The following is a 21,286-nucleotide window of genomic DNA, read 5'->3' on the forward strand; positions in this document are numbered from 1 at the left end:
CCACCCACCCCACCACCTGCCTCAGTACCCTCACCTATCAAACTGGACAATACTGTCTATTTCTTCACCCAGATGTCTGAAGGAAAAAGGAGGTTATAGGTATGAAGATACAAAGTAAAAAAAAAAAAAAAAAAAAAAAAAGAAAGAAAGAAAAAAGAAAAAAACAAAAAACATCACTAATGTTAAGATACTATCTCCCTGTAATGTTTCAGAAAGACCATGTTTCTAGTCAAGGGGTTTTCAACATTTTTCCTGGAATGAGCTTGAGACTGCTATTCTGTACTGGGCCCCACTTCTCATCACTTAACTTCACTTGCTTTTAGATTCCTTAATCAAGCCACCGGTGTTCACACTTTCCAGTTGACAAAAATGATTCTACCGTTCACACCACTGATTTCTGTACTCTTCTCCAGCCATCCTCTTCTTCCCCACATGACTTCCCCGGTCCACTTTTTAAGACCCAAGGCAAAATTTTAAACTCTAATTAGGAAGGAAGCGCTTTTTTTCTGAAGTTACCCAGCACCGAGGAGGCTTCTGGGCAGGTGGGACTCTGCCCTGTACAAGAGGCCTCTTTCTGCCTAGTGACCCGTGGGCTTTCAAGATGGGAACAGCGTACGGGGGCCCACAGAAGAACTCCTGAGTGGGGCGGACACAAGGCTTACAGAGGCTCAGGGTGAGAAAGAGGATGCTGAGCGTGGCCAGCACTGCCCCGCTGGGTGCCAAGGGCACGTCGACTCCTTCTCCCCGCCTCGGGGTGTGACCGGAGAACTTCCCAAGGGAAGGCCGAGGGTTTCACTGCCAGGGCAGGTGGAGGGCGCACAGCCCCGAAGCGCTCGTGCATCGCCACGCCACCGTCCGTCCCCGCGCCAGGCGAGTTCCCACCCCGGGGGCCCCCGGGAGAGGCGCAGGAGCGGAGGGCTTGGCCGCGGCGCCGCCGAGTGCGGGGAGAAAAGGGGTGTCGGGCAAGGGGAAGCAGGGCGCCCCTTCGCGCGCTCTGGGCGCGTGTGCGGCCTGCGGGGGTGCGAGGCGGGCACGGCGTGCGGCCGTGACCCTAGCGGCGTGGTGCGAAGCGAGCGCTCGCGGCCCGCCGCCGGGGCCCCCGCGCGGGAGGACCTGACCCGCGCCGCCGACCCCCACCATTCCGGGCGGCCGGCCAGGCGGCGGCCCGGTCCCAGGCGGAGGGGCGACGCGTCCCCTCCGCTCCGTGGCGCCCCGCTCCGGGCCCCGGGGTCCCGCCCAGTCACCTACCGGCCGAGCGCCGATCTCCCCAAGCAGCGAGTGTCGCGCTCCCCTCGCCCGCGATCTCCCGCCGCCGGCCGCCGACCGCTGGGCTACGGGACTGCTGTCGCCCAGCCCCGGCCGCGGGCCCCGCCCCCTCGCCGCCTTCCCGGCCGCCCCCGGGGCCACGCCTCCCCCGGCGGCTGCAGATTTGCCTCGCTTCGCGCCTCCTGGCTCGGGCCGCACCTCGACCTTGGCCCCGCCCCCCCAGGCTAACCAATGAGGAGGCGCATCCAGGCTGGTCCCGTCGTCCAGCCCTTAGCAAAGATTGGCTAGGAAGGCCTCGTTTCCAGAAATGGGCACTATTTCCGGACAGTGTTTATAGAGCAGAGATTGCTAGGCGGACAGATTGACAGAAGGCGGAGGCAGCCGGGGTGTTGGTGTAACCACACATGCGCATTGGCCTTCTGGCAGTCTTTTTACGTGTTGCGTGCTTCTGGAGGTTACGGGAAGGAAGGGCGGCTGTGCGCATGCGTGGGCACCCCCAGCCTTGGACTAGGGTTACCTTGGAGACGGCGAGGCGCTCTCCCACCCCGGTCTGGTTCTGCTTCCTCTTTGCACTTAGCCCTGGCGGCTGGGGAAGGTGTGGCGTGAGGTGGGGGGGGGGGGGGGGGGTGGTTCGAAACGCTTTTATTGAGCACTTACTGTGTGCTTGGCGCTGTAGAATCCCTGAGGACGAGTAAGACAGGTTCTGGTGCCTAAGACAGCTTCTGGTGCCTTCCCTTGAGAAGCTTGGGGAGCCCAGGGCCTAATGGACCCGGGTCTGATGAGAGAGCTTGTGGATGGCTTGGTGCAACCCCTTCGTGCAGCCAGAGAAGCAACGGAGTGGGAGCGCTGCGCGAAGCATCTCCCAGCTGGGTTTACAGGTTACAGGGCCAGAGAGAAGACTGGAACTTCACCTGTGCGAGAAAAGGGACCTGAAATCTGAATATGGTCCAAGGTGTCAACAGTGCTTCTTTCAGAATGTGGTTAGGGAAGGTATCTGTATTTTCCAGTGTTTCCACAATGAGCTTGCATTTTATTTATAGTAGAAAATTACAAACTTTTTTTTTTTTTTTTTTTAAATTCATGAGAGACACAGAGGCAGAGAGGTAGGCAGAGGAAGCAGGCTCCTTGTGGAGAGCCCGATGCGGGACTTGATCTCAGGACCCCAGGATCACGACTTGAGCCAAAGGCAGATGCTCAACCACTGAGCCACCCAGGTGCCCCACAAACTTTTTTTAAAATAAGATTTTATTTACTTATCCATGAGAGACACAGAGAGAGGGGCAGAGACATTGGCAAAGGGAGAACCTGGCTCTCTGTGGAGAGCAGGATGGGAACTCCATCCCAGGACCCAGGATAACTAGCTGAGCAGAAGGCAGAGGCTCAACCACTGAGCCACCCAGGTGCCCCTACAACCTTTTCAAAACGGTTTGCAGAGTAAAAGATATGCCCCTACCTGGGCACCCTACCTGCTTCACTGGTCCATGGCAGGCAGGTCTGGCAACTGGCTCTAGTGGTGGGCTTAGGCAGGCCCAATCCCAGGTTGTCTCGGGAGGTTAAGGATCATTCCATCTCTGGAAGTGTTAGAGCAAAGACCTGCTCAGGAGCTCTCATTTTCAGACAGTCTGTGGTAGCTCAAAGCCATTTTTTGGAGATCTCTGTTGTTGGGGGTTAGGGAAGACCATTTATTTAGTTAGGGGTCAAAAACTCGCAACCTAAGGGCCTCACCCACCCACTCAGGCCACAGATATGTTTTGTTTGGCTGGTCCAATGTGGTTGGTTTTTTTTTTTTTTTAATTTGAATTTGAATGCCTTAGAGCAGAGCCTACAGTTCCTTGCAGCCTCAGCCTGTGTTATCTTAACACGCAACCACTTAGCTTATGTCATCTGTCTGGCCCCTAAAGCATTTGAAGTTGTGGTCCTCATAATGCCCATGCTTTGGAGCTGGATAGTCTCTGGTGCATAACTGGCTCGGCCACTGACCAGGAGATGGTGGGGAAAAAGGAGGCTGGGAGCCCCTAAAATTCCTTCCAACCCCAGGGTTTTTCATTTCAGTCACCCCGGGAGAGGTGGAGCTTGGCCAGATGGTGCTTTTCAGGTCGGTATAAGTAAGCCTGGATGCTCGGCTTGCCTCTCCCACCACCTGTTTGCCTCTGGGCACACCACTTCTCCAGAAAGACGTGGGCACTGGTACAGAGTCGGCAGACGCTCCCTGGCTGGCTCTCATTCCTTTAAGACACCCAATGCCCACGTACTTTACCCAGCTTCCCTTGACACTTCTTTAGTTTTGGGTCCCCTGCATGCATACACCACCCCATCAAGATTATCTGTCTTTAAATCTACCCACTAACACTAATGTGTATTAGCAGGAGAGAGTGCTCTGTTGACCTAAAATTGCAGCTCCGCAGAAGGGATTTCACATCAGGTTGCAGCAGAGGGACAAACCCTTACAGACCAGTGAGGAAGGCATTTGAGGACATGAAGGGTCTCGTGGTTTCAGTTACCTTTCTCAGGCCTTTCCAAGCCCCGCTGTATGGGGGGTGAGATGAAAAACAACACAGTTCCCAGTCTCAGTGAGCACCATGGAATCTTTTAACCTTGAGATGCTTGTATCTCCTGGAAGGAGAGCTTCAGGGCAAAATTACTTCCTCCCAGCTCAGCCAGTTAAGTCACGATAACCTGGAGAGGCTTCCAGCCTTGAGTCACATGTGCAGCCCCGGCTCTGCTTTAAATAAAAGAAATTGACATTTATAGACTGACTCACACCTAGAGTGGTGAGCCAGGTTCTCAGCACTCAAGGGTTTCTACATCCTACCCCAGGGGTTCAGGTCTGGAAAAGGGATAAACGGGGCTCTGGGCTTTTCCAAAAAGAATAGAAGCTTCTGTTTTTTGAGACCTTGCAAAAATGCAACTGGACACGTCTAAGTGCTTCATGTGTGTCTGTAACCTCCCTGATTATTCACTCTAGTATGGGCTTTCTCAGCTGGCCCTATGGACTTTTGGGGTTGGATAATTATTTGGTATGAAAGACTGTCATACACCTTGTAGGATGTTCAAGAGCCTCTGCTCACTAGCTGCCAGTAACGCCACCCTTCCTACACCCAGTTGTGACAACAAAAAATGTCTCCAGACATTGCAGAATGTCCCAAAGGAAGCGGAAATTGCCCCCCCCCGCCGTTGAGAACACTTACAGTCTAACCCCACAAAATAGGTATTATTATTATCACTCCCATTTCACAGATGAGCAAACCGAGGCTCTGAGAGAAGTGACTTATGCAAGGTCATTGGCTGTAATAGAAGAGCTTGGGGCGGGGCGGGGGGGCGGGGAGGCGCCTGGATGGCTCACTTGGTTAAGCATCAGTCTCTTGATTCAGCTCAGGTTCATGACCTTGGGGTTATGAGATAGAGCCCCGCAGTGGGGCTCAGGGCTTGAGGGCTCAGCGCTCAGTAGGGAGTCTGCTTGAGATCTTGAGATTCTTTCCTTCTGCACCCCCACCATGCATGCTTGCACACATACTCTCCCGCCCCCTAAAATAAATAAATAAATCTAAAAAAAAAAAAGAGCTGGGATTCAAACCAGGCATGACCCCAGAGCCATGAAGGACTCTGCAAAGGGCCTTTGGGCTTCAGGGAGCCATTTGCCCATGAGTTCTATGGAAGAGTGAGTGACTGTCGAGCATCAGTGAGACAATACTTGGAGCTCCCTCAATCATTTTTCCTCTTCTGTTTGCTTTGGGAAAAAGGAAATTATATTCTGGTTTTTATCACCTTAGTCAGCACAGTTAATGGTGTCCAGCCATGTCTAGTGAGAAAGTGGCTAGTGAGTCATCTGAGTGTCTGTGGATCTCAGGCCCCAAATTCTTGTGAGATACTGAAGTTATACTTGAGAAGAACTCAGATGTGAGGCTGAGATCAGAGGTGACTGGGGGGTGGGGGTGGATGTTTCTGGAGGAGAGGCAGTTCTACCTTCCCCAGGAGAGCCTGCCCGGGGCTGCAGCATGGTGCTATTGCAGTCCTCTCTGGCTTAGGCCTACCATTGCTGCCGCCCAGTCTAGAGGTATGTGGGGGGCCAGGGAGGCAGGAGAGGGAATGGGTGCAGGCAGTGGTGTGCTAGAGCTCCGTTCCTACTTTGCCTTCAGTGACCTCATGTTGGTAGCTGAACACTGGATTAGAAGAGAGTATTTACACTGTGGAAATTGGCAAACAGTTTAAAGCCAGGCTTACCTACCCTCAGGCTGGTTGTTAAACTTTTATCAGCACACAGATCCTGGGTCCTGCCTGCCTCCCACCAATTCTGCCCCACATGGGAGATGGAAGGGAGCATGGCAAACCACAGTGTTGTTGGAGAAGAGGAGGAGCCATGGTGATGTGGATAAGAAGAGGTGCCCATCTCTGCAGACGTTGGAGCTGACTGGCTGGGGTTCTCTGTGGGGCACTGGGCAAAAATGACCTTACCGAGAACAGGTCCTGAACATCCGTTCTGATACCTTTTTCAACTCATGGGCCCTCTTAGGGAGCCCTGGCTTAAGTAAGGTTCGATGCCGGTTGGTTGGTTATCTCCTCCTAACTCCCCTCCCTGCCTGCAGTCTCCTCTCCACACCATTCTCAACCCTTCTTCTGGCCTTAATCCTCCTAAAAGACCACTGCAGTCATGTGTTCCACCCCCCATGTCCCAGGTTCTCCTACCCTTGACCTCCTCCCCTTTGGCATCTTCCTCTCAACCTCCAAATATGATCAAGTCTCCCCAGCCTAGAAACAGACAAATCATAATTTAAAAACCCTCTGTCTTGGCTTTTCCCTACACTGTTGGCCCAACCTTCTTTTCCTCTCCTAACTCCCAAAATTCTGGGCGCTCTGGGTGTCTGCTTCATTTCCCACTTGCATGTACCCCTTGCTGTGTGGTTTCTGGCCCACTACCCCTTCTCTCCATGGACACCCACTAATTGCTCAGATGATGTCATCTCATCTCTCATCTGCAGACACCATAAATGTGGTGCTCGGTGCACTTACTCTGTCAGGTCCTGGGAAGTGCAGAACCTCCAGGCCTGTGCCTGCCCTTTGGAGCTTCCAGTCTAATGGGTGGGCAGACCTTGCTCAAGCATGTGACTCCAGATGAGGACGTAAGTCATTCCAAGTGACAGAGGCCACAGAGAAGGAGGATACAATGTATTATATCAGGCAGGGCCCAACTAGGGAGGCAGCACTCACTCTGAGCTTGTAAACATCCAAGGAGTTGGTTACAGAAAGGATGGAATTGCGAAGAAGTCCAGGAGGAGATGGCAAGGTAATCAGGAATCCACTGCTCCTCCTGGGCTGGAGAGGTGGGTTTTTTGTTTTTGTTTATCTTTTTTAAAGATATTTATTTATTTATTTATTTATTTATTTATTTGAAAGAGAGAGAGAACACAAGTAGGGAGAAGGGGCAGAGGGACAAAGAGAAGTAGACTTCCTGCTGAGCAAGGAGCGGGACTCAGGGCTTGATCTCAGGACCCTGGGATCATGATCTGAGCTGAAGGCAGATGCTTAACTGACTGAGCCACCCAGGTGCCCCTGGACTAGAGGTTCTTGAGGAGGAAGCAGTATAATCAGTGGCTGGGGCCGGGGTCTCTTGGAAGAAGTTGGAACCAGAGAGGAGACACAACCCCTTCCATAGACATGACTCAAGACCAAGAGGGATGAAGAGTCTCCTTTCATTCCCCTTTCCACCCCATGACTTTCTGCCAGCGCCTCTCCTTCACCTGGGAGCCCACAGGGATCAGTCACCAGTGCAAAGAAGGGAAGGTAAGAACCAGATGGGAGGGCACACCGCCCAGGACCAGGGCAGGTATGGGATGGGAGAGGATAATGTGGGATCTGACACAGTGGAGAGGCTCAGAGAAGGCTTCCCTGAGGAGTTAAACTGGGACCTGAAAAGTAGAGAGGGGAAAACATTCCCAGTCATTACTGGAATTAAAAAAAACAACAACAACAAAAAACTTAACTTTTTTAAAAAAAGATTTCATTTATTTATTTGAGAGAGAGAATGCACGCACATGAGAAGGGGTTGGGGCGGGAGGGAGGGGCAGAGAGAGAGGGAGCAACAGATTCCCTGCTGAGCAGGAAGCCAGAATCTGGGCTCAATCCCAGGACCCTGGGACCATGACCTGAGCGGAAGGCAGACGCTTAACGGACTGAGCGGCCCAGGTGCCCCAAAAAGAATTAACATTTTTGAGAGCTGTTTTAAGGGCTGCGTCTGAGCCCCACATCAGGCTCCCCATGGGGAGTCTGCTTCTCCCTCTGCCTATGTCTCTGCCTCTGAGTCTCTCATAGATAAATAAAATCTAAATAAATAAAATCTTAAAAAAAAAAAAGAGCTGTTTTAGATTCACAGCAAGATTGAGCAGAAGGTGCAGAGATTTCCCCCATGCACAGCCTCCTACAGTATCAACACCCCCCACGGGAGTGGTATTTTTTAAACAACCAATGAACCTACACTGACCCAAAATCATCCCAAGTCCACAGTTTACAGTAGCGTTCACTCTTGTGGCTTTATATTCTGTGGATTTGAAAAATGTGTAATGACAAGTATCTATCACTATGGTATCATACAGAGTATTTTCACTGCCCTGAAAATCCACTGCTTTCTGTCTATTCATTCCTTCCTTCTGTCTCAACCCCTGGCAACCACTGATCTTTGTACTGTCTCCATAGTAATAAATAAATAAATTGTGATAGATTCAGACAATGAAATATTATTCAGCACTAAAAAGAAATGAGCTATCAAGCCATGAAAAGACATGCAGGGAACTTAAATGCTTATTACTAAGTGAAGGAAGACAATCTGAAAAGGCTACATACTGTATGATTCCAACTATATGTTGTTCTGGAAAAGGCAAAATTATGGAGACAGTAAAGGGATAACTGGGGTTTTAGGACAATTCTCTTCCTGAGTCTTTGGAGATATTGCGCTTTCTGTGTCTCTTTCCTTCTCCCATTCTTGTTTTGTTTTGTTTTAGGGAGAGATAGAGTGTGGGGAGGAACAGAGGGAGAAGGAGAAAGAGAATCCCAATCAGGCTCCTTGGGGGGCTCAATCTCACGACCCTGAGATCATAACCTGAGCCAAAATCAAGAGTTGGATGCTCAACTGACTGAGCCCCCCAGGCGCCCCTCCTTCTCCCCCCACCCCCGCTTCTTTTTTTAAGAAAGATTTTATTTATTTGAGAGAGAGAGTGAACAAGTGGGAGAGAGAACATGAGCAGGGGGAGGAGCAGAAGAAGAGGGAGAAGCAGACTCCCTGCTGAGTAGGGAGCCTGACTCAGGGCTCAACTCAGGGCTCAATCCCGGAACTCCCGGATCATGACTTGAGCCAAAAGCAGATGCTTAACCGATTGAGCCACCCAGGCACCCCTCCTTCTCCCACTCTTAAAAACTGAGGCACTCCCCAAGTTTTATCCTAAGCACCCCAGTTCTTTAAACTTTCTCCCTAGGAGTTCTCTTTCATTCCTGACTTCTTTTAATCATTCAACAAACATTAGTTGAATACCTGTTATGCCTCTCTCTCAACAGAGAAAGTTGAAAAAGTCATGAAGCCTGCACTAGAGGAAAGGTAAGGTTGCCATACAATGTAGAGGGTAGAAGGAAGCCCCCGGGTAAAGTAAGAACACATAGAGGAGATCAAAGAAGGTTTCTTAGAGGAAGTGATGCTTGAACCTATTGCTGCCAAGCTGTATAGTAGCAGTAAGCCAGGTGAATAAGGTGGGAAGAGCATGGAGACAAGGGACATGTCAAGACACATTGAGGAACTGGGTGTGGGATGCAAGGACGAGGTGAGTGAGACTCAGGCTGGTCCCACTGGCTATGATCTGGATTATAGAGGGTCTTGTAGGCTGGGCCAGGGGAGAGACAAAGAACATTTCCAGAACAGAATTTTAGAGACATTTCTCTTCTGCAGTGTGAAAGGATTGGGGGATAGGGTACAGGCTACAGATTTGGAGACCAGTCAGGGTTGGGGGAGCTTTGCAGTAGACCAGGTAAGAGGATGATAGGGGCTGGACTAAGGCAGTGCAAGGGGATGGGGAGCAAGAGAGATCAGCAAAATACAGAGAGACTCGCTATTGAGAAAATAAATCAGCAGATTGGGCGTGGCTGGAGGATGGGAGGGCCAAGTCTGGGCTGCTGCTGCTGCTCAGGAGCCAGAGGAGGAGAGAGGTTCTGGGAAAGAAAGGTGTGTCAGCTTCGGACATAATGTATCTGAGGCACCTCAGTTGTCCTTCTTGGTTAACTTCCAAATAAACACCTTCATCTCTGACCTCGTTCTTGAGCAGCCAACTGGAATTTCCAGGGACTCATTAAGCATTTCCACTTCTAGCCACCTGGCATCTCCAGCTCTGTCTGTGCAGTGCCCCATCTCTCTCTATGACATCACCTCTCACCCTCTGTCGCCTCCAACACCTCCTCTTGCCTGCTCTCCCCAAGCCATGTTGACTCTCTCTCTCCATAATGTCCTTTGTGTCTGTGGCCTTCCTTTGTCTCCCCTTTCTACCAGTGCCCTGGTGCTGTCTCACTGCTTTCTCTTGCTTCCCTCATTTCCATTCCACTCTGTCCTACTCTGTCCTGTTACTCCCTTGCTCAAAACTCTCAGTGGCTCCCCATTGCCTACTGATAAAGTACAAGCTTTTTTTTAATTTGTTTTTTAAAGATTTTATTTATCTAGATTTTATTTATCTTCATGAGAGACACACACAGAGAGGCAGAGACAGGCAGAGGGAGAAGCAGGCTCCCCACGGGAGCCCAATGCGGGACCCCAAGATCACGACCTAAGCCAAAAGCAGACACTCAGCCATTGAGCCACCCAGGCACCCCAAGTACAAGGTTGTTATCTGGTTCTCAAGGTCCCCACAGTCCAGCCCCATCTTACTGTTCACAACTTCCCTGTAGACACCCTTCTGTACTACTTTCTATTGCCCCCAAACCACTCCGAGTGCAGTGCACCTGGGCCACAGGCTGTCCTGTGGATTGAAACGTACCCCTCTGGTTCTGCCTGTCAAATCACATCCATAACTCAAGGTTCCGATGAAATGCTTCCTCTTAAGTATCACAGTTCCCAGTTGATTGCCTGCCTCATCTCCTGTACAGACGGTGCCTGGAGGCAGCTTATAATCACCACCCTGGTGAGTTGGTTCAGTAAATGTGTTGAACTAAATTGGCTCAACATCATTCCTCGGATCAAGAACCTGCTGTGGCTCCTTATTGTCATCCGCTTCAGAAACCTGTTTCTAGTGGCTTCCCAGGTTCCATTGTAGGTATCTAACCTCACTCTGCCACCCCCATTCCCCAAAATATGTCCCACGTTCAATTTTAGCTCTATGCTAAACGTGTGAAAGATTTTTAAAAAATGAATAAATATATCCTCATTGCCTTCCTTTATCTACCTGGGTGGCTAAGCTATGCATACTTTAATAGCTAATATAATGGTAGTTTAAAATGATGTCTTTTGCTTATGGGTTATCCGGCCTATCCTTCTTTAAGATTGGAATTCTGGGGCACCTGGGTGGATAAATCTCTAACTCTTTATTTTGGCTCAGGTCATGATCTGGCGGTCCTGGGATTGAGCTCCACACCCAGCTTTGTGCTGAGTGCAGAGTCTGAGATTCTTTCTTTCCCTCTCCCTAGCTTGTGTGCATGGTCTGTCTGTCTCTAAAGAAATAAATACACGAAATCTTAAAAAAAAAAAAAAAAGAAGAAGAAGAAGATTGGAATTCTATTTTTGCCCATAGTAATAGACCTGCTCAGTTTTAAAGGCTCCCTTGCAGCTAGGGTGACCATGTGACACAATTCTGGCCAGTAAGATGTGCACACAAGTCTCTGGGTAGGGCTTCTGGGAAAACTTGCTAACAAGGGCCAATCCAGCTGGCACATGCCCTTTTGTCTTTTGGCTCATTATACTTCTTCTGTTTGGAATGTGGACCCACTATCAGTAGATCTAGCAGCCGGTGCTTGACCATAAAAATGAAAACTTCATTCTTGGTTGGCAGAGTGGAAAGGGAGATGGGCTGAGTCCCTGATGGCCTCATGGAACCATGGTACAACCAGGGACTGCCCACCTCCTAGGACTGCTGTCCTCCGGCTGCCTGTTACCTGGTGAAGCCACTGCAATTGAGTTTCTATTACATGCAATACTGACTTGTATGCTGAGATTTGTAAAATGTCACCATCTTGAGAGTTTCCAATCATGAAAAATGGCCCGAGAATGAAATCACAGTGTCATAAACCTTCATATGTAATCAGCTTGTGCTTATGAGGGATTGTGTAACACATGGAAATGGTACAGAAGATGGGTCTGTAATCCAGGTTAGTCGAGAGTGCCACTCCTATTTTCTGAGAAAGGGAACCTCTCCTGGTAAAAGCTATGGGAGGAGATAAGTAATTTAATGGGCTAGAGACAGAGAGAATGCCAGAAATCTCAGTCAAGGACTATGTGATTCTGCTGCTAATGGGCCAATCATATTTTACTCCATTAAGATAAAAGATGCTCAGATGAGGTGGAGGGAAAGCCCAGAGTTAAGATTCAGAGATTAGAGCAGATGTCAGCTGTGGAGATGAGAGTGCTTTCACAAATCTGTGCCATCCTAATGGAGCTGTCCTATAATCCATGGCTTCCCCAAGTGAGGCACTCCGTCTGCCAGTGGTGCACTGGACCCTGCGTGGTGGGCCAGAGCCCTAAGTAACACTGATGTCATGCTGAGAAAGTTGTTTTCTTTCCAATTCTTCTCTTTTTTTCCTTTTTTTTTTTTTTAGTCTATTCCTTGAATAGTTGATGTGGATGTGTGCGCTTTGTCCCAATTTCAGAAGAGTATGCTTCTCTCATCTCTGGCTACAAGTCTTCCTTTTTTGAAACAACCAGTTTCTTGTGCATTTTCCCAGACATGTTTTGTGCATCTACAAACACATAGATTCATATAGCCTTTTTTATTTTATTTTTTAACAGATTTCATTTATTTGAAAGAGAGAGCAACCAGGGGGAGGAGTAGAGGGAGAGGGAGAAGCAGACACTGCCCTGAGCTGGGAGCCCGATGTGGGGCTTAATCCCACGACCCTGAGGTCATGATCCGAGCCAAAATCAAGAGTTGGATGCTCAACTGGACTGAGCCACCCGGGTGCCCCCATGTAGCCTCTTTAAAAAAAATTTTTTTTTTTTTAAAAAAAAACAGGACTTACCTGTTTCCAACCATTCCATGTGACAAGAATTGTTGCCTTGTACCTATGTCATTTTGTGTATTAAGTAACTTTTTTTTTTTTTAAGATTTTATGTATTTATTCATGAGAGACACACACAGAGAGAGAGAGGCAGAGACACAAGGAGAGGGAGAAACAGGCTCCATACAGGGAGCCTGACGTGGGACTCGATCCTGGGTCTCCAGGATCACACCCTGGGCTGAAGGCAGCACCAAACCGCTGAGCCACCCAGGCTGCCCTCTTTTAAATAAATTAATGGAAGCATGCTATACATGACTGCTCTGTTCCTTGCTTATTTCACTTTACATTTCAGGGAGTTCCACGTAAGACATAAAGAGCTGCCTAGTTCTTTTTAAAGACCGCATCCTATACCATTGTGTAGTATGGCTACACATACAATTGGCTAGTATGTAATTTACTTGGTCCCCTGTTGATGGACTTACCTGTTTCCAACCATTCCATGTGACAAGAATTGTTGCCTTGTACCTATGTCATTTTGTGTATTAATTAATCCATGCGTTGAACGAATATTTATTAACCACACACTCTATACCAGGCCAGCTCTAGGCACCAGGCAGGGTAGATCAGTGAACACAAAGACCCCAGTCCTTGCATCATGGAGCTGCCATCCTATAGTGGAGAATAGACAGAGGATTAAGTCTGAAGTAGTGCGTCATACTTTCTGTCAATCCTTCTAATTAAGTCAAGAAGAAAGTCTCCTTTGGTGCCAATGTGTCTTTAACACCTTTTTCTAACACTGGCTCATCTTTTCGAGACAGAGTATTGGTCTAAGGATTAGAGTTTTTGGCAGGCCACAGACCTAGGTAGAGCTTATTAACAGTATTTTTTGTTTGTTGTTTGTTTGTTTAAAGATTTTATTTATTTATGAGAGATACAGAGAGAGGTAGAGACAGGCAGAGGGAGACGCAGGCTCCCTGCACGGAGCATGATGTGGGACTTGATCCCAGCCACCCAGGCATTTCGAGTATTTGGTTTTTATTGGATTTATTTTACATAGCAAATGATACTGATTTTTCATCTACAGTCAAAGATGAAGGTTCCTTTCAAAGTATCAAGGATAATCATGCTACTTTCAAAATAATCTAAGCTTAAAAAGGAAAATGAGTCAGTTTAGAGAAGAATGTTAAATGAATAATAACAGAGGTGGAATTCGGAGGTGGGAAAAAGAAAGCCCATGAAGGTGATATTCAAATGACCCATGTGAATAAATCACTAATGTAAACAAAACACAGAGAGCTGAGGCTCTTTTTTTTTTTTTTTTTTTTTTTAAGATTTATTTATTTATTCATGAGAGATACAGAGAGAGAGGCAAGACATAGGCAGAGGGAAAAGCAGGCTCCCTGCTGGGAGCCCAAGGTGGGGGGTGGGACTCCATCCCAGGATTCCAGGATCATAACTTGAGTCAAAGGCAGATGCTCAACCATTGAGCCACCTAGGTGCTCCAAGATGAGGCTCTTTATACTGTAGTTGATGTTTATTTTTGTATCCTCATCATCTTTGGTATCAAAATGGTCTTGCTTCCATATTTCTTCCTAGGCACTTTATTTATCATTTATTATTTGCTTTGATTTCACTGAATTCCTGGGCACAAAGGTTTGCCTATGGTTGTCCGTGTGTGCATGTTTGTGCGTGCGCATGCACGCGTTTTAATGAACTGTTAGGAATTTGCATTCCCTCAGAAAATCTCTTTCATTTGAATTCCCCAGATGCCCAAGGCTTCTTTGTCATTGCTGGCTCTGGAGGTATTTGGAGACGACTCTGCCAGGGGTGCTCATGCCCTACACTTAGTCAGATATTCATAATCTGGCTAAGACTTGCTCAATAAATCTCTTAAAATATACTATGATGAAGTAACTAAACCCAAGGAAGCTTTTTTCCCCCCAGGTCGGCCTTTGAAGAGCTTTCAAAGCCAGAACCTTCTGAACAATTCCACAACCACTAGTGGGTCTGCAATCACCCACAAGCTTGTTAGCTCAAGATGCAATTAGTTCATTAGCTCCGTGGTTGCAAATGTAAACAATGGCGCATTTCACAAATGTGCCCTTGATGCCAAGTAGGTGGTAGTAACTCTCTACCAGTGGTTGTCAGCTGTGGTCTGAGGGTGGGCTGTACCTCAAGGCCCTGTGGCAGGGAACCTCTGTGGGGGAGATAAGAAAGGACAGGGTTAATGAAGAGAGGTGTGGGGGGAAGCAGAGCTAGAGGCAATGAAAATGCATCTGGGAACTTGGAAAATGAGAAACAACAACATGCCTGGAGTCACTTCTTACTCAATCTTCCCATCACTTGGCACTCATAGACACTCAGTTGAGCAGTCCCTCCAGGTGGTCTTCATCCTTCTAGAAAATTCAGCATCTCTCCCCCTCCCACTGTGACGCTGGGGGTGAGTTGGAAGAGCTCTCTACCTTTTCTGATCATAGCCTGGGTTTTGTATGTTGTCAGCACCCCAGCACACACACATACCCTTTTCTAGAACAGTTAAACCTTTTTATTTCATCACCTCTGAGAAGGGTCAGTCACCCAAGAGTGAGATTGTCTGGTTCCCATGCCCCACACCACTGGCGCCTGGTTAATGGCTGCACTTCCGGAGGCTGGGGACCCTGAGGAGATGCAGTCTGGCAGGTGGGACAGTTAGATGGAGGCCATCTCTCTGGGCTGGAGCCATTCAGCTTCCTCTTTCACTATCTATAACGGTCCTTTCCAGCAGTGACCTTCTAGGATTCTCAGAAGCCGCTGAGAAGTGTAATTGTGGGGGGAGGGGGACGCAGCGCAGAGGCAATCAACCAGGATTCTGCCTGGAAGGTCATGCGGCCGAGCTCCCACAGGGGAGACCTTTAAGAAGCAAAAAGGAACTGAGAAAACAGCCAGGAGTCTGCCTAGCCTGGTGTTCCTGGAATTCTGCTTTGTGTGTGAGCTTCCCGCGGCCCCTCTGACTAACAGGAGATGGGAATGGGAAGCTAGAGGGTGGGTGGGGAGGTAGCGTGGCCTGACAGCTCTCCTGGGCACTGCCAACTCCGCAGACTGGCTCCAGGTTTCCTCCAGAGGCCCACCTGGGGCTCCTGAGAACTTCACCCATGAAGGTGGGTGGCTTCCTGTCTGCTGTGCAAGACGTCAAGCAAGTCTACAGCTTGGGTTCCCTTTCCACCCAGGACAAGCTCTCTGCCCACCTGGTCTGGAGCAGGCAACCAACAGGCTGTTATCTCTAGAAGGCTTGCTTTAAAACCGACCCTTATCCAGGAAGGAACAGCTGACTCCACCGCCACTTTTATGATTCAGTACTTGTCATCTTGAAAGGCACTGTGAGCCTGGCCTGAGCCACAGGACAGATGGATTTTGGTTGGAGAGGGAGGAGGAGGGAGTGGGAGCAGCAGTGAGGTTGGAGTGTGGGTGTGGGTTCTTAGGAAAAGGTACAATTGGGATCAGAGCCACCTCTGAGGGTGCAGACAAACCCAAGGATCCATTTCCTCCCTCCACCCAACATTAGTGCAAGTGAAGTCTCGCTAAAATAAAAATTGAGGGTAGCCTTGGTGTGCAATGCATCCTCACACTACTTCACGGTTGTTTACATAACTGTTCCTCGCTCTAACTTGTGAGCTTCCAGAGGACGGAGGGTGGGGTTATACTCACCTCTGTATTCCAGTGCTCTGAACTGGGCCTGACACACAGGGATTGCTCAGTAGGTACTTAGGTATTAAACGAATGAATGAAGGAGGGAGTGAAGGGATGAGTGAAACCACAAACACAAAAATCCTGAAAACCATAGTCAGGATGAAATGTCATTGGGAGGAGCTAAATGCAAAAGCAGTTGGTTGGGATGGGTGAGGGTGGGAGGGGTACACATGTCTTGCTGCTACTTTTCCTTCAAAGATTTAGAGAACCCTCCCCTCCCATGACCCCACTGGCTGCATTGCTCTCTAAATGCTCATATAGTGTGGTTCATTCATCCATTCATCAAATATCTACTGAACACCTGCCATGACAAGCCCTGAGCTGCATGACTGGGAATGAATAAGACCCACACATGACCCATCTCAGGAAGGCTGCCCAGTGTCACTAAATAAATATTGACAATGAGCTGTGACAAGTGCTGGGACCTGATAGGTCTCACAGAGCTAGAGTGATTGTATAATTTAGTATCCCAACTGGAACACCGTTGAGAGTAAAGATGATTGTTACAGGTTGAATTCTTTGGGAGACAGATTCTGAGATACAGATTCAAGTGCAGAAAGTTTATTAGAGGTGCTTTGGGGTCAACACCTATGGAAAGGAAGGTACCCAAGTCAGACTAGGCAGAGGGAGAAGTACCATATTATCAGTGAAGACTTTGGCCAGCTCCACAGGGGGTTCAGACCTCAGATGGCCCCTTCAGCATCAGCTCCAGTTAGGGTATGTGGTCTGGCTTTTATACCTCCTGCCTCTGGAAGGAGGTGTGGCCTTGGGCAAGGCGGTCCCTAAAGAGGGCTGACAGCTGAAGGCATCATCTGGCAGCTTTCCCAACAACTTGGGATTTGGATGGTGCCTCACAGCACCTGCCACAGGGGCACTGATGACAAACATGTCCAGGCAATAGGCTGTCTGGGGTGCCCATGGTGGGAGCATCTACTGGGGCCTTCAGCTGGAACCCTGTATCAGTGCAGGGTGGCATGAAGCTCAGGGCTTGTTCAGTCTGCAACCTCTTTATCATCAGCTCTCTTCCCTTCCCTCACCTGTTTCCTCTGCTTTAGAGGACAGTTGGTGCCTTTGGTGTGCATTATATCATTTCACGTGCATTATGTCACTCCCTGCAGGATCATCATATCATTTAATTTGCGATGAGGTGAGTATAATTATTGTTCTCACTCCCACATCCAAACTATTGGAAGTTGTCTCCCAAACAGAGCCAACTGTTCACTTTCTCCATCTTCACCACCTCCACCCTAGTGCAAACCACCACATCCTCTCTCCTAATTGCTGATGTTGTTTTGATTTTGAACCAAGATGTCCAACAGCATGGAGCTGCTGGAGAAACAGGTGGCAATGCGAAGAAAATGAGTCAGAAGACCACTGAGGGAGCCTCAACAGAGCACATGAACTCAAAAAACCTTAGAGAAGCCCAAAACAAGACATTTGATTTGAAGAATCAACATATGACCTGAAAGTTGAGGATATTCCTCTTGAGAATAAACTGAGAGGCAGGAGAGGCCTGCCTGAGGAGGCCTCCCTGAGGCCGGAGTGTCTGGGTTTATAAACCTCAGGCCAGTGTCTTGATTTCTCTATGTTTCAGTTTCCTTGTCTGTAAAACAATGGTAATGACAACAGAACTGTTGGGGCACACACGAAGTGCTCCTCTGGGGTTAGCTGTTGGTGTTACCTGTGAGCTGCCATCTTGGTCTGCATTCAGCATGGTGGATGTGGCCTTTGGTGCCGTTTCCGGGCTCCACCTCCCTTTGACTCCTTTCTCCAACACACCTTGCCTCCACTCCCACATGGAGTCATTTATCCGTTTGGCAAATATTTCATAAGTTGCTACCCATGCATCAGGCACTAACCTCTTATTTTATTCTTCTGCATCCCACAAGTATTTGAGCTAATGGGCAGGCTGCCCTGGGCTTGCTTTTGCCTAGATGAGACTCCCTGTCCCCTGCCATTTCTTATTCATGCTCAAAGTCACGCAAATGAAAAGCCAGCTTCTGTTGCGACTCAGCTGCCTCTTGTCCTCTGTTTTGGACTTCTGGACCTTTAGGTGCTGGCGGAGAGTGTGCATCATGAATGCCCCCTTGGCTGACCCCATGAATGACCCTTCCTCCTGGACCCAAGAAGCCTTGGTGGGAGAGGAGGCCCTTGGCAGCTTAGAACCCTGCTCTCTCACGTGGCTGGATTCTCCACTTAGATCCTACCTTGGCCGTAGTTTTGTGGACTCCTCCTGGCAGTGTCTCCTTTTCCTGGATGCCTTTCCCAAAGTCAGGAAAGGGCCTGGTAAGGATGAGGGAGGGATGAAGCCAAGAGGGTAGTGGGCAGGGCAAGTGGAAGAGAGAAGTGAGGTCTGGGAAGCAAGAGGGGTTGAAAAGAAAGAAGTGTGAGAGGGTGCTGATCATGACAATTGCTATGAATTAATGCATGAGTGCTTCAATCTGAACAATAGCCCTGTGAAGTCAGTACTATGATCAGTCCCATTTTCCAGGAGAGGGAACTGGGGCAAACACAGGTTATAAAACCCTCCCAAAGCCTATGGCAGAGGTGGGAGAGCTGGCTCCACCCCCTAGACGGGGGAAGGTGCAGGAGTCCTACAAGGGCACCGGAGAAGGGCATGTACCGGCAGCAAGCCAACACTCAGTGAACAGTGTCAAATGGATGGTGGTGCTGGGAGGCTGCGGGCAGGCTCTTTACATAAACCCCTGGCATCTGTCTGGTGTCTGTGGGGGACCAGCTACTGAAGCATCTTATCTTCCCCACCCAGTAATTCCTCAGTCCCCTTGGTCAAGGCCATACCCTCCACCAACCAGAGGGAAGCTGGATTCCCCAGTTCTGAGTTGGAGTCGCCCACACCAGCTTCAAGGAGGGAGAGGGCTGTGGTGTGGGCACAGCTTGACATGGGTCACTTCCCACCCCTGGGACTAGAGGGGAGGCAGTTAGCCTCATTTTCCTCAGTCATAAAATAGGAATGTGGGTCCATCCTCCATGTCAAGGTGAAGATGAAGTTATATGGGGGTAGAGCCCCTCACAGGACAAGGGAGTGAGTGATAAATGGATGCTGTGAAGGTGGCACCTCCTCACCAGCCCTACTGCGCTGATGGCTGATGAGCTCTTGGCAGTTGACAAAGCTATTTCCGCTCCCATGTCAGCCTGACTTGGATCCTCTTAGTGGGTGGGCAGGCACTGCGTAACCTCCCTGTCTGTTTCATAGATGAGCAGATTGAAGCCCAGGAGATCAGAGAAGATAAGGAAGCCTTGTGGAGATCTCTGGGGGTCTGCAGAGGTGTCAAAAAGAGAGGCCGTCTGAGCGCCCAGTGGGACGGGCCTGCTGTCCCCCGCCTCCCTCAGCCACCGAGCCCATCAACGCGGTTGGGATCTATTGGCCTATAACTAGTCCCCACGTCCCTGTCCAGCAGCAGCCTGACCTCGTTCACTTGGAGAAAAACAGGAAGCTGGGCTCTGCCAGGAATCAGAACACACCCTTCCTCAGCCCTGGGCCACGAGGACGCTGGGGGGCTCTGGAGGCTGGTCACAAGACAGGGTGTGGGGTAGGGGCTCTGCAGGCCAAGCCAGTGTGGCGCGGGGCCTCTACAGATAGGCTGGGCTCTGGCCAGGCCTTGCTGAGCTCCCCAGGGGCCAACAGGACATGGGGAGGTAGGGAGCCAGGAGAAGGAGCTCTTGGCCCTCTTCTCCCATGTGGGGACAGAATTACGGGGCACTGGGGTCACATGTGACTTTTGCCTTCATGGGCCCCCTCTTCTATAAAAAACATTCTACAACTATATTGTATAAAGATGAATATGACTCAGGCTTGGATTCACGATTATGTTTTCATGATCATTTTAATCATTTGTCTTGTAGTTTTAAAAGAAATTACAGGGATCCCTGGGTGGCGCAGCGGTTTGGCGCCTGCCTTTGGCCCGGGGCGCGATCCTGGAGACCCGGGATCAAATCCCACGTCGGGCTCCCTGCATGGAGCCTGCTTCTCTCTCTGCCTCTCTGTCTCTCTCTCTGTGTGACTATCATGAATAAATAAATAAAATCTTAAAAAAAAATAAATAAATAAATAAATAAATAAATAAAAAGAAATTACAACAAAAACATTTTCCTGGGCCCCTAAAAGTATTATGGACCCTAGGTCTAAAGGATAAAGGGGAAGCTCCTAGCACTTTCCTGTCCTGGAGAAACCATATCTCCCCCAACATGGCCCTAAAGCACTGGGATGATTGCTCAGCAATCAGATGGGAATACCTGGCTCAGCCTGGAAATAGAACCTGTTTCCCCCTCTGTAGAATGGGAAAATTGGGACATCTGCCTCTGGATGCTCTTATGAGGTGATCTTATGAGAAGTGTCTGGCCCAGGGGCTGCCCCAAGGGGGCCCCACTGTTTAGGCAACATGGATTATGCACCTACTGGGTACAGAATCCAGGCAAGAATGTGGCTTAAGGGAACACCTACTATTTTATATCAGAGTATAGGCTCATCTTTAATTTTTAACTTTTTATTGGAAAACAATTTACTATCTTTAAATACCCAAAATGTCCCAAATAGAAGTGTGGTGAAAATCAGCTGGTGTTCGTGTGTAATTTCAGTAAAGATTTCAGCCCTGGTTGGAGTCCCAGCCCACGAATATTATTTAAGCACAAAAACTAACCAGTGTATTGTGTACAGAGAATTCTTTTTCAAAGACCTTGAAGGCAAGAACTGAACTGAACTTCCAGCTGGCGAGGATTGTTCATGTTAAGGTTCTAATTTCTCTGATGTTTCTGATTAAAACCTCCCAGCTTCTCTGGCTGAGTTAGGTCACTCTGGTCTCTTGTTATTTCGGTATTTCCTGAGAATCTGAGCTGAGGCTAACTGACAAATGTGCTCCTCAGCCCGTTACCCGTGGGCTCTGTGGGCCCGCCTTTGCCGGGTGGGTGGGGTGGTGAGGGAGGATGGGGCATCCAGCTAATAGGTACTGAGAAGCAGAATGTGTCCACTTCCTTGGTGGTTGTCTCTTAATGATCCAAAGCTAATCCTGTCACTGTTCTGCCTGAAACCCTCAAGGGACTTCCTCTGGGTCTCCCAGGAGATGGGGGAGGCCCCTGCCCCTTGCCCACTGGAACCAGCCTGGCT

The 21,286-nt window shown here is 49.1% G+C and overlaps 1 protein-coding gene and 1 long non-coding RNA gene across 8 annotated transcripts in view; one reads left to right on the top strand and one right to left on the bottom strand.

Annotated features, from left to right (window-relative positions):
• Positions 1-1,389, bottom strand: part of MAP3K14 (mitogen-activated protein kinase kinase kinase 14) — a 47,176-nt gene extending 45,787 nt beyond the window's left edge. Inside the window, exon 1 of the mRNA XM_077853575.1 lies at positions 1,249-1,389. The gene's annotated coding sequence lies outside the window, so the exon portion shown is untranslated. The remainder of the gene's footprint in view (positions 1-1,248) is intronic.
• Positions 526-20,975, top strand: LOC144286739 (uncharacterized). 7 transcript variants are annotated; one of them, XR_013354662.1, is made up of 4 exons: positions 4,923-6,584; positions 8,809-8,848; positions 18,218-18,450; positions 19,379-20,975. It is a non-coding gene; the product is annotated as an uncharacterized LOC144286739 (long non-coding RNA). The 7 variants fall into 7 exon arrangements; XR_013354664.1 differs by having other exon boundaries at positions 4,923-6,547; XR_013354663.1 differs by lacking the exon at positions 4,923-6,584 and adding an exon at positions 6,641-7,044.
• Positions 20,976-21,286: the final 311 nt, after the last annotated feature.

The sequence above is a fragment of the Canis aureus genome, chromosome 16 (genome assembly GCF_053574225.1).
Source record: "Canis aureus isolate CA01 chromosome 16, VMU_Caureus_v.1.0, whole genome shotgun sequence".
Taxonomy (NCBI): Eukaryota; Metazoa; Chordata; class Mammalia; order Carnivora; family Canidae; genus Canis; species Canis aureus.